The following is a 17,395-nucleotide window of genomic DNA, read 5'->3' on the forward strand; positions in this document are numbered from 1 at the left end:
CTGAGGCCGGGAGATCAGGAGAGGCAGGCAGGAGGGACTCTCTGGGAAGAGCAGCAGAGGAGCAGAGGGCAGCTGCTGGCCCACTTGGGCTGTGGAGGTTACTAAGTCCCCAGACTGGTCCCCTGCCCTCCAAAGCCCATCCAGTTCACATGGGTACTTGGGGGCAGAGGTGAGGTCCCCTACCCTCCGAGACCAGGGGCGGAGGACACGCCTGGGCCCCTTCTATTCCTTGAGCCTAAGCCCCACCCCCCACAGCCCCCAGGGACTTTTCCAGCCCTGTGGGTCCTGAGTATTAGCCCTGCCCACCACCCAAACCTCACCCTTGCTTAGGTCCCACCCTCCACAGCCAAGGCCTTCTGCCCCACACTTTTTCTTTTTTTTCCTTTTCCCTCCTCCTCTTTTTTACTACTGTGGTACTGATGTACCTTCTGGTTGTTGATTATCTATATTTTTATTTTTACATTCTTTCTAACATATCTGTTATTTTCCTAGTCTAATTTCATTTTTTACTTTGTTATTTTCTTTCTTTCTTTCTTTCTTTCTTTTTGCCATCCCAGGCAGCTTGTGAGATCTTGGTTCATGAGCCTGGGGTTGGGCTGAAACTCCTGTAGTGGGAACTCTGAGTCCAAACCACTGAACTAACAGAGAACTTCAAACCCCAGGGAATGTTCATCAGAGTGAGGTCTCATTGAGTTCCTCATTTCAGCACCAAGACCCAGCTCTACCCAATAGCCTACAAACTACAGTGTTGGAAGCCTCAGGCCAAACAACCAGTAACAGAGGAATACAATCCCACTCATAAAAAAAAAAAAAAAAAAAAATGAGATGGCAAAAAAAAAAAAAAATGTCACAGATAAAGGAGCAAAGTAAAAAGCTATAAGACCAAATAAATGAAGAGGAGGAAATAGGCAATCTACCTGAAAAAGAATTCAGAGTAATGAAAGTAAAGATGATCCAGAATCTCAGAAATAGGATGGAGGCAAGGATTGAGAAAATACAAGAAATGTTTAACAAAGACCTAGAAGAACTGAAGAACAAACAAACAGAGATGAACAACACAATAACTGAAATGAAAAATACATTAGAAGAAGCAATAACAAAAAAACTGAGGCAGAAGAATGAATAAGTGAGCTGGAAGACAAAATGGTGAAAATAACTGCCAAGGAGCAGAATAAAGAAAAAAGAATGAAAAGAATTGAAGACAATCTCAGAGACCTCAGGAACAACATGAAACACACCAACATTCAAATTATACGGGTCCCAGAAGAAGGATAGAAAAAGAAAGAGACTGAGAAAATATTTCAAGAGATTGTAGTCGAAAATTTCCCTAACATGGGAAAGAAAATAGTCATCCAAATCCAGGAAGCACACAGAGTCCCATAAAAGATAAACCCTAGGTAAAACACCAAGACACATATTAATCAAACTCACAAAAATTAAATTCAAAGAAAAAATATTAAAAGCAGCAAGGGAAAACAAAAAATAACATACAAAAGAATCCCCATAAGGTTATCAGCTGATTTTTCAGTGAAACTCTGCAGGCCAGAAGGGAGTGGCAGGATATACTTACAGTGATGAAAGAGAAAAACCTGCAACCAAGATTACTCTACCTGGATAGGATCTCATTCAGATTCAATGGAAGAGTCAAAAGCTTTTCAGACAAGCAAAAGCTAAGAGAATTCAGCACCACCAAACCAGCATTACAACAAATGCTAAAGAAACTTCTCTAAGTGGGAAACACAAGAGAAGAAAAAGACCCACAGGAACAAACCCAAAACAGTTAAGAATATGAGAATAGGAAAATACATATTGATAATAACCTTGAATGTAAATGGATTAAATGCCCCAAACAAAAGACACAGACTGAACTGAATGGATACAAAAACAAGACCCATATATATGCTGTCTACAAGGGACCCACTTTAGACCTAGGGACACATACAGACTGAAAGTGAAGGGATGGAAAAAATATTCCATGCAAATGTAAATCAAAAGAACGCTGGAGTAGTAATACTCATATCAGATAAAATAGACTTTAAAGATTGTTACAAGAGATAAGGAAGGACACTACGTAATGATCAAAGGATCAAGCCAAGAAGAAGATAGAACAATTATAAATGTTTATGCACCCAACATAGGAGCACCTCAATACATAAGGCAAATGCTAACCATGAAAGAAGAAATTGACAGTAACACAATAATTTTAGGGGACTTTTACCCCCCACTTACACCAATGGACAGATCATCGAAACAGAAAATACTTAAGGATAAACAAGCTTTAAATGACACAATAGACCAGATAGATTTAATTGATATTTATAGAACATTCCACCCAAAAGTGGCAGAATACACTTTCTTCTCAAGTGCACATGGAACATTCTCCAGGATAGATCACATCTTGGGTCACAAATCAGGCCTCTGAAAATTTAAGAATATTGAAATTGTATCAAGCATCTTTCTGACCTCAATGCTATGAGATTGGAAATCAGTTACAGGAATAAAACTGTAAAAAACACAAATATATGGAGGCTACATAGTGTGCTATTAATAACCAAGAGATCACTGCAGAAATCAAAGAGGAAATAAAATAATACCTAGAAACAAATGACAACGAAAACATGATGACCCAAAACCTATGGGACACAGCAAAAGCAGTTCTAAAAGGGAAGTTTATAGCAATTCAATCTCCCTTCAAGAAACAAGAAAAATCTCAAACAATCTAACCCTATGCTTAAAACAACTAGAGGAAGAAGAACAAAGGAAACTCAAAGTCAGTAGAAGGAAAGAAATCATAAAAATTAGAGCAGAAATAAATGAAATAGAAACAAAGAAAACAATAGCAAAGATCAATAAAACTAAAAGCTGGTTCTTTGAGAAGATAAACAAAATTGATAAACCCTTAGTGAGACTCATCAAGAAAAAAAGGAAGAGGACGCAAATCAATAAAATTAGAAATGAAAAAGGAGAAACCACAACTGACACTACAGAAATACAAAGGATTATAAGAGACTACTACAAACAACTATATGCCAATAAAATAGACAACCATGAAAAAATGGACAAATTCTTGGAATGGTACAATTTTCCAAGACTGAACCAGGAAGAATTAGAAACTATGAACAGGCCTATCACAAGTAATGAAATTGAACCCAAAATTAAAAATCTTCCAACAAACAAAAGTCCAGGACAGATGGCTTTACAGGCGAATTCTATCAAACATTTAGAGAAGAGCTAACACCAATTCCTCTCAAACTTTTCCAAAAAATTGCAGAGGGAGGAATACTCCCAAATTCATTCTACAAAGTCATCATCACCCTGATACCAAAACCAGAAAAAGATATCACAAAAAAAGAAAATTATAGACTGATATCATAGATGAACATAGATGCAAAAATCCTGAACAAAATACTAGCAAACAGAGTCCAACAGGCCATTAAAGGGATCATACACCATGATCAATTGGGATTTATCTCAGGGTTGCAAGGATTCTTCAATATATGCAAATCAATCAATGTGATACACAGCATTAACAAATTAAGGAATAAAAACCATATGATCTCAATAGATGCAGAAAAAGCTTTTGACAAAATTCAACACCAATTTATGATAAAAACTCGCTAGAATATGGACATAGAGGGAACCTACCTCAACAAAATAAAGGCCATATATGACAAACCCAAGGCAAGCATCATACTCAATGGTGAAAAACTGAAAGCATTTCCATTAAGATCAGGAACAAGACAAAGAGGCCCACTCTTACCACTCTTATTCAACATAGTTTTGGAAGTTTTAGCCATGACAGTCAGAGAATAAAAAGAAATAAAAGGAATACAAATTGGAAAAGAAGAAGTAAAACTGACACTGTTTGCAGATGACATGATACTATACATAGAAAATCCTAAAGATGCTACCAGAAAACTACTAGAACTAATAAATGAATCTGGTAAGGTTGCAGGATACAAAATTAATGCCCAGAAATCTCTGGCATTCCTATACACCAACAATGAAATATCAGAAAAAGAAATTAAGGAAACACTCTCATTTACCATTGCAACAAAAAGAATAAAATACCTCAGAATAAACCTGTCTAAGAGGGCGAAAGACTTGTACTCAGAAAACTATAAAACACTGATGAAAGAAATCAAAGATGATATAAACAGATGGAGAAATATACCATGTTCTTGGATGGGAAGAATGGATATTGTGAAAATGACTATACTACCCAAAACAATCTACAGATTCAATGCAATCCCTATCAAACTACCAATGGCATTCTTTATAGAATTAGAACAAAAAATTTTACAATTCTTATGGAAACACAAAAGACCCCAAACAACCAAAGCAATCTTGAGAAAGAAAAGCGGAGTTGAAGGGATCAGGCTCCCCAACTTCAAACAATACCACAAAGCTACAATAATCAAGAAAGTATGGTACTGACACAAAAATAGAAATATAGATCAATGGTACAGAATAGAATGCCAAGAGATAAACCCACGCACATATGGGCACCTAATTTATGACAAAGGAGGCAAGAACACACAATGGAGAAAAGACAGCCTCTTCAATAAGTGGTGCTGGGAAAACCGGACAGCTACATGTAAAAGAATGAAATTAGAACAACCCTAACACCATACACAAAAATAAACTCCAATGGATTAAAAACTTAAATGTAAGACTAGACACTATGAAACTCTTAGGGGAAAATACAGGAAAAACACTCTTTGAGATTAACCACAGCAAGATCTTTTTTGACCCACCTCCTAGAGTAATGGAAATAAAAACAAAAATAAACAAATGGGACTTAATTAAACTTAACTAAAACTGAAACTAACACACTATTATGAAGCAATTATACTGCCATAAAGATCTATTAAAGTAAAAAAAAAATAGAAAAACATCAAGTAGCAGTTATGATTCTCACCTCAATGTCTGGGGAGAGAGAAACACTGAATACTTCCATTCTTCCCCAAGTCCACCTCCAATTCAATGCACTACTCTGAGTAAATCACTGATATGCCCATATCTTGACAAATTAAATGAGGTTAATACTATGTACCCTATCTATTTCACAGGGAAATTGCAGATAAAAACATCAAGCAATTTTGAAAAAAATGCAAGTTATGAAGAGTAAATTTTCTTTCGAAGGCATCATCCACCCATTTCTTGCTTGTACTTTCATAGTTTCCTTTTCTGATCAATACCTGTTCATTGCAAAAAAAAATTCAGAAAGTACAAAACAAAGAAGTAATTCATAAAAGATCCTCATAACCTACCCCTTCCCAGAAGTAACTTTAAAACTTTAAAAAATATCTTAGTGTATGTCTATCCAGAACTCTCTCTCTTCCCCATTATAGCAGAGACTACAAGTGATTTTTTAAGAAACTACTGGCTAGAGTTTTAGTTGGCTATTTTAGGAGGATAGAAGAATATTCTTAAGGAAAGAAGTCTACTTTTATTAAGAAAAATACTTTGATAGGCTTTTGTTGCCCTTATTCTTTTGGTAATCCCCATTTCCTCAAATTTCTATTTGTAATTAATAGTTTCTTGCTAATATAAATAAAATTTTAAGTTAATTAAGTGAAAAACAGAAATTCCCTCATTTCTTGATCAGTTGCAGTCAATTGTACTTGGCATTTGATTTTTAAAAAGGTGCATAAATGATTATTAAATACCCAAACTTCTGCTACAAACTAAAGATAAAGATGGACACATGGAATTTTTCAGTTTTGGAAGTGACTTTGAATTTCCATGCCAAACCAGAACAATGTGAATTTATGTCCTTGGAGTTTCAATTCAAATTCTTTTATAACACACACAAGCACACACACACACACAAAACTTCCAATTGTATTTTCAACCTTAACAATCAAACTAAAGGACTTGAAACTTTTATTTTCTTTAATTATTCATGTGACCCAAATCTACATTGGTACCTTGTGAATCAGAGACATAGTTAACTAAAAAATACATCTGAAATATAAAGAGCCTGAGACTAGGTTTATGTGATTTCCTGGATATGTAATTTACAGGTCAATAATTATAACAATTGATTACCTTATAAATGGTCAAATTGAATTGGTCAAATAGACATTTTAGTCATTAAGACGAAACTGTCAGATGAACCTTATATTGATGACAAAGTACTTAGTGGTAATATTGTTCAAAATTACTGCTTTAGCTACAAATGATCAAATCCGTATAACAAACAGACATTGCCTAAAGCAATATCTATTTGTAAACACAGATCAATGAAGACCAGTCTAGTTATTGTAGTTATCTGCTTGAAAATCAGCATAAGAAGAAATACAAATATATGCTTAATAAATATTTTCTGATAATAAACGAAAGCTGATATTCAACAGCTCATTGAAGCAGTTAACCCATTTGATCAATAAACTAAAGCTAGGATTCAGGTAAGCAGATTTTAAGAGCTTTGTGGTAGATTATAAAAATGGCCACTGATTCCTCCCAATTTACAGTTCTGCTCTCACGCCACTTTCCCATGTGCCATTGTAGCCTTTTTCATCAGGAGCTGGATTTGGTCATGTCACTGCTTTAGCAATTGGGATATTAACCAAGGCAATACAGATGATGAAAGCAGAGGTTAGGAGAGTGCTTGCACTTTGACGTTTTCCCCCACTTATTCATCTTTTTGAAATGTGAAACAGCCATGCTAAGAAGCCCTGCTTGCTTACTGGGGCAAGAAAGACCACATAAAGCAGAGATAAGCCATTGCAGATCAACCAGTCAACCAAAGACCAGATGAAAGCCTGAGACCGTCCTAGACCACCCATCCCAGCTGATTTGACCCAGTCCAGAAGAACAACCTAGTCAACCTACAAAGTCATAACAAATAATAAATATTTGTGATTTTAAACCACTAAAGTTCAAATTTTGCAAAAGTTAATACAAACTCCTTATAAATTATATAGACATTCTAACTTGTGATTTTGCTAACTTGTGATTAACTTTGTGATTTTGCATTCTAACTTGTGATTTTGCTTTATAATCATACGGGCACCTCTTGGAAGGGCTTAATGAGTTGTATTGTTAAAAATATTATATACTGGAGGAGTGTTATTTTTAATACTCCTCAGTATAAGGCAGGTTTATGTAAGTCAGGGGAAGTTGATAATGCAGGAAACATGAAATGAGGGGTCACTTGCATGTCTTGTATATTATGTTAGTTTCTAAATGTCAGAAGCTGAACTTCGGTGTCATCCCCCAAAATAAGTTCTGCATAAATACTAGTTCAAAGGGATGCTAATAAATTTTACTTGAATAATTTGTACCATGCCAAATACATTTGGAAAACAACGAGTTGAAACAAATTCTTTGTTACAGAACCTCTTGGAGGTTTTAAGATGCTTATATAGAAAGGTATTATGAAATAAAAATGTGTTATACAATATTTTTTAAATAAGCTTAATTACATGTCTTGGACATTTATTGACATCTATCAAACAATGTTAGTGATCACACCCTGACTTCTGTCTGGAAAAACTTTTCCTCTCCCATTTTTCATCCATGTGGTTTTGGTGATGTCATTCCTCCAAGAATCCCAGGGTGGAGCATGAGATTCAGGCTTAAAGCCAGTCAACTCATTTCCCAGTGATGGATTTGGATATGGATATGTGAGTCAATCAGAGATAATGAGTCAATCAGAGATAATATGACATAATTTTGAGAAGGTCTAAGGATGTAAGGACTAGAGTTGCTGTCCCCATCTTCCCACTGCCTGGAGCCCAAGGAAGCACCAAAGGTAAAGTCAGGGTAGTCAAATCATCACGATATAATCTGAATCAAGCCAGAGTCACCCTCCACCCTGGACATGTTGGCTTCTTGAGCTAATTTCTTTTTTGTTTAAGTAGGTTTGGATTAATATTTCTGTCACTTAAAACTGAAGCAGTCCTAACTAATAGACCACAACTTTTCTTTTTTCACAATAATTTTAGAGAACTAGTGTTTCACAGAACACTTTGGAGAAATCTAGAGAAAGTATAGTGGAATAGTTAATGCATAGGTTTAACTGCCTAGATCCAAATCCTATTTTCACCACAAATTAACTTTGTGACTGCAGGCGTGATACTTAAGCTCTACATGCTTCCTAATACTTATAAAATGGGTATCAAATATAATTTGCCTGATAAAGATTTTGTGAAGATATTATGATTTAATACTTTTAAAACATTTAGAAAGTGTCTAGCACATAATAAGTACTCAAAACGTTTAGGTAGAGAGGAAATCAAATAGCAGATTTTAGAATCATGGTTTTCTAGAATATTTAAGAGGTAAAAACCCTTGATGTTTTTCTAATTTTACATTCCTCATATGACAGGTGAAGAAACTGAGAACCATGAAGGGAAGTAATTTGCTCAAAGTCAAGTAAAATAGTGAGTGAATTAGGAAACAGTTCTTGTTGTTATCATCCATGGTGCTTTAACAGAGTTTTAGGCGTTTCAAAGCAAGGAATGATTGTTGATGAGAATCCTTGAGGCTTCCACTTTGCTAGTAGTTTAGTTTTCAGCTGTCGTCAGGATAAGACTATCTACCTAGGAAAAAATAGCCACCTCTATTTGGGAATGGGACTCTTCAAGGGTCACATACCAGTAATTATGTCCACAATGCTTGTGACACCAATAGCTTAAGTATTTTAGCCAGTATTTTATCCATTTTGAGTTTATTTTTGTATATGGTGTTAGAGAATGTTCTAATTTCATTCTTTTACATGTAGCTGTCCAGTTTTCTCAGCACCATTTATTGAAGAGACTGTCTTTTCTCCATTGTGTATTCTTGCCTCCTCTGTGGTAGATTAATTGACCATAAGTATGTGGATTTATTTTTGGACTCTCTATCCTGTTCCATTGATCTATAAATCTGTTTTTGTGCCAGTACCATACAGTCTTGATTACTGTAGCTTTGTAGTATAGTCTGAAGTCAGGGAGCCTGATTCCTCCAGCTCCGTTTTTCTTTCTCAAGTCTGTCTTGGCTATTCAGGGTCTTTTGTATTTCCAAACAAATTTTAAAATTATTTGTTCTAGTTCTGTGAAAATGTCATTGATAACTTGACAGGTATCGCATTGAATCTGTAGAGTGTCTTGGGTAGTATGTTCATTTTAACAATATTGATTCTTCCAATTCAAGAACATAGTATATCTTTCCATCTGTTTGTGTCATCTTCAGTTTCTTTCATCAGTTTATAATTTCCAAGTAGAGGTTTTTATCTCCTTAGGTAGATTTATTCCTAGGTTTTTTATTGTTTTTGATGTGATAGTAAATGGGATTGTTTCCTTAATTTCTCTTTCTGGTACTTCATTGTTAGTGCACAGAAATGCAACAGATTTCTGTATATTAATTTTGTATCCTGCAACTTTACTGAATTCATTAATGAGCTCTAGTAGTTTTCTGGTGGTGTCTTTAGGATTTTCAATGCATAGTATCATGTAATCTGCAAATAGTGACAGTTTTACTTCTTCCTTTCCTTAACCCAGTTTCCAAAAATAATAATGATAATAAAAATTAAAATAAAAAAAAATATTCTTGTTTAAATGCATATGAAAGATGGTCTCGAATTACTAACCCAACAACCACAGGGAACATTTTTCATCCATTAAAAAGTATTGACTCATGAAAAATCTGCCAAGGGGTTAAAAGGAATGGGAGGAGGTGTCTGTCACCCTAGTGGAGAAAAAGAAGATTGCATCATTTTTTTTTCACATCCTTATTGGAGTATAAATGCTTTACAATGTTGTGTTAGTTTCTGCTGTATAACAAAGTGAATCAGCTATATGTATACATACATCCCCATATCCCCTCCCTCTTGAGCCTCCCTCCCACCCTCCCTATCCCATCCCTCTAGGTCGTCACAAAGCTCTGAGTTGATTTACCTGTGCTAGGCAGCAGCTTCCCACTAGCTATCTATTTTACATTTGGTAGTGTATATATGTCAATGCTACTCTCTCACTTCGTCCCAGCTTCCCCTTCTCCTGCTGTGCCCTCAAGTCCTTTCTCTGTGTCTGAGTCTTTATTCCTGCCCTGCTACTAGGTTAATCAGTACTGCTTTTCTAAATACAATATATATGCATTAGCTTACAGTATTTGTTTTTTTCTCTTTCTGACTTATTTCAGTCTGTATGACAGATTCTAAGTCCATCCATGTCACTACAAACAACTCAATTTTTTCCCTTTTATGGCTGAGTAATATTCCATTGTATATATGTGCCATATCTTCTTTATCCATTCATCTGTTGATGGACACTTAGGTTGCTTCCATGTCCTAGCTATTGTAAATAGTGCTGCAATGAGCATTGTGGTACATGACTCTTTTTGAATTATGGTTTTCTCAGGGTATATGCCCAGTAGTGGGATTGCTCAGTCATATGATAGTTCTATTTTTAGTTTTTTAAGGAACCTCCATACTGTTCTCCATAGTGGCTGTATCAATTTATATGCCCACCGACAGTGCAGGAGGGTTCCCTTTTCTCCACACCCTCTCCAGCATTTATTGTTTCTAGAGTTTTTGATGATGGCCATTCTGACCAGTGTGAGGTGATACCTCATTGTGGTTTTGATTTGCATTTCTCTAATGATTAATGATGTTGAGCATTCTTTCATGTCTTTGTTGGCAATCTGTATGTCTTCTTTGGAGAAATGTCTATTTAGGTCTTCTGCCTATTTTTGGATTGGGTTGTTTGCTTTTGTGATACTGAGCTGCATGAGCTGCTTGTATATTTTGGAAATTAACCCTTTGTCAGTTGCTTTGTTTGCAAATATTTTCACCCATTCTGAGGGTTGTCTTTTCATCTTTTTTATGGTTTCCTTTGCTGTGCAAAAGCTTTTAAGTTTAATAAGGTCCCACTTATTTATTTTTGTTTTTATTTCCATTTCTCTAGGGGGTGGGTCAAAAAGGATCTTGCTGTGATTTATGTCATAAAGTGTTCTGCCTATGTTTTCCTCTAAGAGTTTTATAGTGTCTGGCCTTACATTTAGGTTTTTAATCCATTTTGAGTTTATTTTTGTGTATGGTGTTAGGAAGTATTCTAATTTCATTCTTTTACATGTATCTATCCTTTTTTCTCAGCACCACTTATTGAAGAGGCTGTCTTTTCTCCATTGTATATTCTTGCCTCCTTTGTCAAAGATAAGGTGATCATATGTGCATGGGTTTATCTCTGGGCTCTCTCTCCAGTTCCATTGATCTATATTTCTGTTTTTGTGCCACTACCATACTGTCTTGATTACTGTAGATTTGTAGTATAGTCTGAAGTCAGGGAGCCTGATTCCTCCAGGTCCATTTTTCTTTTTAATATTGCTCTGACTATTCAGGATTTTTTTTGTGTTTCCATACAAATTGTAAGTTTCTTTTTCTAGTTCTGTGAAAAATGCCATTGGTAATTTGATAGGGATTGCACTGAACCTGTAGATTGCTTTGGGTAGTATAGTCATTTTCACAATATTGATTCTTCCAGTCCAGGAGCATAGTATATCTCTCCATCTGTTTATGTTACCTTTGATTTCTTTCATCAGTGTTTTATAGTTTTCTGAGTAAATGTCTTTTGCCTCCTTAGGTAGATTTATTCCTAGGTATTTTTATTCTTTTGGTTGTGATGGTAAATGGGATCATTTCCTTATTTTCTCTTTCTGATCTTCTCTTGTTAGTGTGTAGGAATTCAAGAGGTTTCTTTTTTTTTTAGAGAGATAAACATATATATTCATAATGCTTGTTACATTGATGGGTTTGGAGGAGGTAAGGAATACATCAAGGAGATAAAAACCAAAAAAAAGAACTATAATCAGAAACTAAAAGCAGAGAGTAGTAAGCAAATCTGAAAGTCATGTTGCTCTGAAGACAAATGCATTGCAGCATTGCAGTGAAGACACTTAGTCTTGGTATAGAGCAAAAAGGTAGAGCTGAATGCAAGATTCTTGGATTAAGTCAAGACTCTGGAAGTGAGCTAAAGATTTGCTGCTGCCAGGTTAAACAAATGTAAATCATCTCTAAGAAAAGCTTTTGCATTGTAGGTTTACAGGTTTTATTTTATATATTTTTCTATATGAAACTCATAAAACTATGTGTGCATATATTCAATTAGATATCATAAATCACTATATGTATGTTTACATATACACACATAATCAAAATCACCAAACATGCAAGTACACATGAATACAAATCAATAAAAGCAAAGACAATAGTTTTAGATATTCAAGAACTTTAAATATTATAATTATCAGCTAGAGATCATGAAATAGCTATGGATGAGCTATTTAAAGAAATAATTAAATTTTCAGAATGAGCAAGCTATAAGATACTATCAAAAGTGATCAGGCAAAAAAAAAGGCAAAAAAAAATTAAAAAAAAAAAAAGTGATCAGGCAAACCTGAAAAAAATAACTAAATAGAAATTTTAGGAATGAAAACATATTATGGAAATAACCCAAATTTCCACCAACATATGAATGGACAAAGAAAATATGGCACATACATACAACAGAATACCACTCAGAATTTAAAAAGAAGGAAATCCTGCCATTTGCAACAACATGGGCAGCCCTGGAGGATATTATGATAAGTGAAATAAGTCAGTCACAGAAGGACAAACACCACATGATTCCACTTATACAGGTACTTAGAATAGGCAAACTCAGAGAAGCAAAAGACTATAACTGTGGTTACCAGGGGCCAGGAGGAGGGGAAATGGGGAGTTGTTCAATTGGTATAAATTTTCAGTTATGCAAGATGAATTAGTTTTAGAGATCTACTCTCCAGCATAATGCCAATAGTCAACAATACTGTACCATGCACTGAAAATTTTGTTAAGAGGGTTGATCTCATGAGTGTTCTTAGGAAAACAAAACAAAACACCAGGAAACTTTGGGAGGTGATGGATATGCCTATTACATTGATTACAGTGGTGTAGGAATGGAAGAGATTTCTGTGCATTAATTTTGTATTGTGCAACCTTACCAAATTCTTTGATTAGTTCTAGTAGTTTTCTGGTGGCATCTTTAAGTTTTTCTTTGTATAGTATCATGTCATCAGTAAACAGTGACCTTTTTACTTCTTTTCCAATTTGTATAAGTTTTATTTCTTTTTCTTCTCTGATTGCTGTGGCTATGTGAATGTATGTGTGAATACTATGTTGAATAATAGTGACGATAGTGGACATCCTTGTCTTGTTCTGGATCTTAGAGGAAATGCTTTCAGTTTTTCACCATTGAGAATGATGTTTGCTGTGGGTTTGTCGTGTATGGCTTTTATTATGTTGAGGCAGGTTACCTCTATGCTCACTTTCTGGAGAGTTTTTTTTTTATCATGAATGGGTGCTGAATTTTGTCAAAAGCTTTTTCTGCATCTATTGAGATGATCATATGGTTTTTATTCTTCAATTTGTTAATACGGTGTATCACATTGATTGATTTGCATATATTGATGAATCCTTGCAACCCTGAGATAAATCCCACTTGATCATGGTGTATGATCCTTTTAGCGTGCTGTTGGATTCTGTTTGCTATTTTGCTGAAGATTTTGGCATCTACGTTCATCCATGATATTGTTCTATAATTTTCTTTTTTGTGATATCTTTGTCTGGTTTTCCTCCATTAAAAAGTATCAATTCATGAAAAATCTGCCAAGGGGTTAAAAGCAATGGGAGCAGGTGTCTGTCACCCTAGTGGAGAAAAAGGAGATTGTGTCATTTTTTATATACTATATAGAATGTAAAAAATTATCTGTCTTGATCCTCTTGCTTTTCAGATGGTGGTTTTGGTTAAAGGTTTTCTATAGCCACAGAGTCAAAAATACCTCCTGTCATTGAGGACTGGTTGCTAGGAGCCCACAGAGAGCAGACTCTTATGGCCACTTGGAAGTGTAGTATCTAAAGTGGTTGGCTCAGTTCCAGGTAGATTATTACATTTGCTCTCTCAAAGCCACTTTGAGCATGACACACATAATCAGTCTAATTCTGAAAAATAAAAGCAACTTAGAAAATAGCAGAGTATAACCCCAGAACAGTTATTTATTAAATTTATTTTTTCAAAACTTGAGAAAGCTCTGGCTCCAGACTGCTAACAAGGTAATGGGCAAAGTCATCTTATTATGAAATATATTAAGTACTAACAAAAACAAATAAATATTGAAGTAAACTAATCAGAAAGCTATGCTCCAATTAGTCTGGTGTTTAACTGAAGAAACATTTTAAAACCTATTTAGAGTTGTTTGAAGTTAAGTGTGGGTTTCATTTTGCAAGACTGGGGATAAAGATAGAGGTGAGGTCCAGGCTCATAGCACCTGACTCTTTCACAGGACATTTTGGAATTAGTAATCAACCATGGTTAATCTGAATAATGTCATTTTAAAATATGAAATCCATGTGGAAGTATAGAAACAATTTTTATTAATTCCAAAATAAGAACCATCAACACAAATAATTTCTCCATCAAGGCCAATGTTCAGGTACTAGTGTACCTTTCCTTATGTAAGTTTCACATAAGAATACAGATTTTGGTTAATTGTTAAATAGAAATAACTTAGACTAAAACTGTAGCAATCTGGGCAATTGTACGAAATGTTACTGAACAATAATACCCTTCAACTGCATTTTGCCATAGGTGCTTTCTGATTACCTTTTACGTTTGAACTTATGCAAAAGCTTCATGTTTAACATTGGTACACTATTAATGTTCATTGAAATAGCTGTTTTCGTTCTGATTTACTGTTGAGTAGGTCCAGGCCAGAAAAAAAAAAAAACCTAGTGTAGGTATTTCACTAGGATGCTCTTAGCTTTTATTAGCTTCTGTATCGAGACGCAAAGCAGGCAATTTAGAAAAGGAAATAACATAGTTTCATTCCAGTATCTTAAGTTTAAAACCCTTTTGCAGAATTTTAGCAGTATTACCATTCAAAACATAGGTCCACAGAATCTAGGTACCAATTAGCCTACAAAGCCATGCCTCCCCCTTTAATCTCTTTCACCTAACCCATGATTTAATCCCTTTCCATGTCAGCATTAGAAACATAATGTCTTTGATCCTCTACTGTAGTAAAAATAGATGGTTTATTTAAACAAAGCAGAACCTCATATATTTTGTTTTGTACTTGAATAATCCATGTAAAAATCCCATAGTTACTATTTATACAAAACTTTGTGATTTTTAGAGGGAGTGAGAAGAGTATATCTCTACTTTTTGTGAACATGTGTATAATCTTATTTAGACTGGAAAGAATTTCTATGAATGGCAGCTTGAACTGATAACAAACAGTAAAGATACATGTCTTTATGGGAGATATTAGACACTTGGACCAGGAACAGAAAAAAGCCCAGGATACTATACAGTAAGCTATCAGTTCATGCCTGAATCATTTTTTTTTTGAAGAATAAAGAAATATGACACTTAATTTACCCTTAATATATGCAGGATACTTTCAAATACCCTATTCAAGGATGCAGCATAATGAGAAAAGCATTCGTTTTTAAGTCAGACACCCTTGGATTGGAATTCTAACTCTGTGCGGCTACTTACTTCATCTCCTTCTATTATACCTGCATGTGAATGTTTGACAAATGAAGTTAATGGGTTGATCTAATGAAACTTGATTGAAAAGTTTTAAAGGAGGAAAGGAAAACTGTGAAAATTATCATTAAATTGGTACCTTTACAAGTCGTTAGTATTTGTTTCCTATCGTAGTTAAATAGTATGCACTCAAGAGCGCCATAAGCGTCAGTCTTGGTTCCCCAGCATTTTATCTTAGGATTTGTGAAATCGTCATCCTTGTGGATATGGGCTTGAAGAGAAAGAAAGGCCGACTGCATCGTGCTGTAGTAGCGTCGTCATCTTTGAATAAAATTATTACAGGTTGTTTAGTTAATCCATTGCATCACAGCAACATGTTAGCAGTGGTCAACAGATGTGGAGACAACAGACATTAACACCACAGACACAGCCGCAGGATACCAAGGCGAGAGGGCACCTTTGGAACCATGGAAGCTGCTCTACGGAAAAACACCCTACAACTGGTGTCCGCTTTGGTCTATTGGTCCTTGGATGTTAATTCTGGCACCTCTTATCACAGGCAGCATTGTTCCTCACTTTGCAATAAAAAAAAAAAATAACCTCTGGTTGGGGACTTTCTAAGAACAGGAGTCTTGAGATGTGGTCTGTTTTGAAAGTTTTCATTCATTCAAGAATGACGAAACACTACTGAAAATTGTTTCAAAACCTTTACTGAAGAGATAAGTACGTGTCTTTTTCATAAGGAAAAAAGACGACATATTTAAGAGGTTAAGGATTTGTCCACAACTATGTATTCAGCAATTTTGCAGAAGAAAACCAAGAGCAGAAATGGAAAATCCTAACATTGAGAGTCTTGCTCTGATGACTAAACAGTATGTTCTTTAAGGTAACACATTGCCGTTGAGACCAAAACAACACCAAAATTTTGTGTGAGCCAGAGGTGGAACGGATGCAAATGACTTTGCACAGTACTTTGCACACAGTAGGTGCTAAGTAACTACTGAATAAGCTACCCTAGTGGTTCCCAGTCTGGCTGCACATTCAGACCCCTGATGTCCACCCCAGACCAATCACAACATAGCCCCTGGAGGGAGGAAACACGCCTGCTTCAAACGCCCAGCTGATGCTCTTTTCCTCTCCTTTCTTCTTTCCCACACGTGCTTTGCATCTCTCACTTATTTCCAACTTTTCCAACTCTGCTGAAATTTTACACCACAGTTGTAAACTTCAGTTCTCATCCAGGTAAAAGAAAATTATTGCCCAGCATCCCACCTTAACTATCTCTCTCCATCTCTCCCCAGTACCTCTCAAAAAAGTTTGTGGAAGGAGGAACCTATTTCTATCAGCACGTTTTCTCTATGCTTAGGATCATTAACCTATTTGACACCTTTGATGTAAGGTATGTTTTTCCTGGAATAACCACTAAGTGGCTCATGGTCTTTTGTCTTGTCCCTCTTTAATTAAAACTCCAGAGTACAACAGCTAATTCCCATTTGACCAGATTGTTTTAATGTACAAAACTCCACAATGGCTACCCTTTTCCTCTGATTATGGGCCAAGGTCACTTGAAGGTTACTCTAGGGCATTCATGATCTGGCCTCTGCCTCTATTTCCCTTCCAGCCACTTCTCAGTTCCCATTAGAAATACTGAGCTCTCTCTGTGGTTCCCGTGTATATCTTTCTTCCTCCTCCAGTTCTGATGTTCTGCCATTATTTCTGCCCAGACCACCCCCGCTTTCCTCACCTGGTTGTATCAACTCACTCTCTAAATTTCGGTCTAGACATTGTTCCTAGGACAACTTTGCTCAGACTTAGTTTGGGTTCGTTCCTCTCTGCAGACTGCGCAGGGAAACAAGTGGACGTCGGCCTGGCTGGAAAGGAAC

This window comes from Globicephala melas, chromosome 1, assembly GCF_963455315.2.
Source record: "Globicephala melas chromosome 1, mGloMel1.2, whole genome shotgun sequence".
NCBI classification, from domain to species: domain Eukaryota; kingdom Metazoa; phylum Chordata; class Mammalia; order Artiodactyla; family Delphinidae; genus Globicephala; species Globicephala melas.